Here is a 1,631-nt window from a genome sequence, read left to right as displayed (position 1 = left end):
AATTTCTCCGACCTTCTTTTTCTTTTAGAGCTTTCTTTAAAGAAACAAGATTAAACTTGTTCAAGGTCTTGAAATTTTGAGAGGCAGGGTATTTCAATACATCCTAGAAAGTAAGTGGACAGAGCTATTGTTTAGAGATGAAAAAGAAAAACTATAAAGTCTCAGAGGCAGGGAAAAAAACCCTAACAGTTGACCTAAATGTCCAGGATGAAAGGAAAGTAACAATGTATATTGGTCTTTCATGTTTGAGAAAGGATAGTATCTTAATGGGGACACATCGGGGGGCAACAGTGGCATGTACTCATCAGAAGGTCATTGATGGTGACTGATGTGTGTCATGCTTCCTGTAGTTCTAGACAGCGTCCTCCTGGGCAGAAGCTGCTGAAGGACAATCAAATGGCTACACAGAAAAACCATGGGGTCTACCTGAGTTTAGGAGAAAGACGCCTACTGTCATGTCACAGGAGAAGTAGAGGCAGGACCACTAAACGCAGTTTCAGAGTCTGACCGGTCAACAGTCTTTCCTCAGAATAAGAGGGAAATAACAGCAAAAGGCACAAAAATACAATGCATATGTGTGTGCCGAATCTGGCAACATGATCAAGGCTAAAATTCGTTCAACTTTATTTAATTTGGGTGGTAAAATGGGCAGAAAAAATACAGGAGCCCTTCCTCCCAATGGAAGGTGAGGTACAGCTAAATTAACTTTGGGGAGGCTTCCTGGGTGTTCCCCCACTCAATTGAGTAACAACTGGTCACCATGAAGCATTTGCTTTTTCCAAAGATGGAAAGAGTGGATTTTATCTATCTACATTTTCTTTTCACCCCAAGGGTCCTCAAGGAAAGGAATGATTCTCTGTCTAAGGCAGAGTTCCATTCCCCTAGTACTTAAGACTGCAGTTTTCTTCATTTTGAATGAGTTTATATTGCGACTTCCTTTGTCATGTGAGACAACCAATCATCACAGTGTCTTTTTTTCCTTCCTTTTTTTCTTCATAGTGTCTTAATCATGTGACTCTGTCTAGAAATAGAGCAAAAGAGGCCCGAGCCTTATTTTCCAAGGACAGTATTCTATCAACTTTAAAAATGCCAGATAGGATTCTAGATTTTTTTTAAACCAATAAAAAAAGACTTTAAGAATTTGTACTTTCAAAGATGAATCACACAACATTACATTGCCTGTCTTATATGTATTCTTTAGTAACAAATACCCACAAAAGCCAAGGAAACCAGGGACGCCCTCCTTAAATCCACAGATTCTAATCAGTAACATAGGAGTTTATGAATTATGTCCTTGTGTTGCATGAAAGGAGAGAAGGTTAGCACTCCCCTTGACAAGGATGGAAGAGGCCCTTGGGCCTAACAACACGCATATGGTTAAGGCATTGCCACCTACTTCGTGGCATCTAATGAATTGTGTCCTGTGGGTCAATTCCAACCAAAGCCTGTGTTTTTGAGTGAAGTTTTATTAGCCTTGCCATTTCCATTCATCTATACAGGCTGTGTTTTCAATGGCAGAATAATTATGCAGTGAATATGTAGACTTCAAAGGCAAAAATATTGTATGCTACATTAGATTTTATAATGTATGGAATTTCTGATTTTTTTCTTAGTACTCAGTTATTCCATTA

At 38.9% G+C, this 1,631-nt stretch overlaps 1 non-coding gene across 1 annotated transcript; it reads left to right on the top strand.

Annotated features, from left to right (window-relative positions):
* Positions 1–1,296: 1,296 nt before the first annotated feature.
* LOC121466677 lies at positions 1,297–1,422 on the top strand. The gene has a single exon (XR_005976800.1). It is a non-coding gene; the product is annotated as a U6atac minor spliceosomal RNA (small nuclear RNA).
* The last annotated feature ends 209 nt before the right edge of the window (positions 1,423–1,631 follow it).

The sequence above is a fragment of the Microtus oregoni genome, unplaced genomic scaffold (assembly GCF_018167655.1).
Source record: "Microtus oregoni isolate MIOR12 unplaced genomic scaffold, Mior012 000033F_ref0000390, whole genome shotgun sequence".
In the NCBI taxonomy this organism is placed as follows: Eukaryota; Metazoa; Chordata; class Mammalia; order Rodentia; family Cricetidae; genus Microtus; species Microtus oregoni.
Note: the sequence above shows the minus strand (reverse complement) of the source record. Positions and strands in the feature narration are given on the sequence as shown.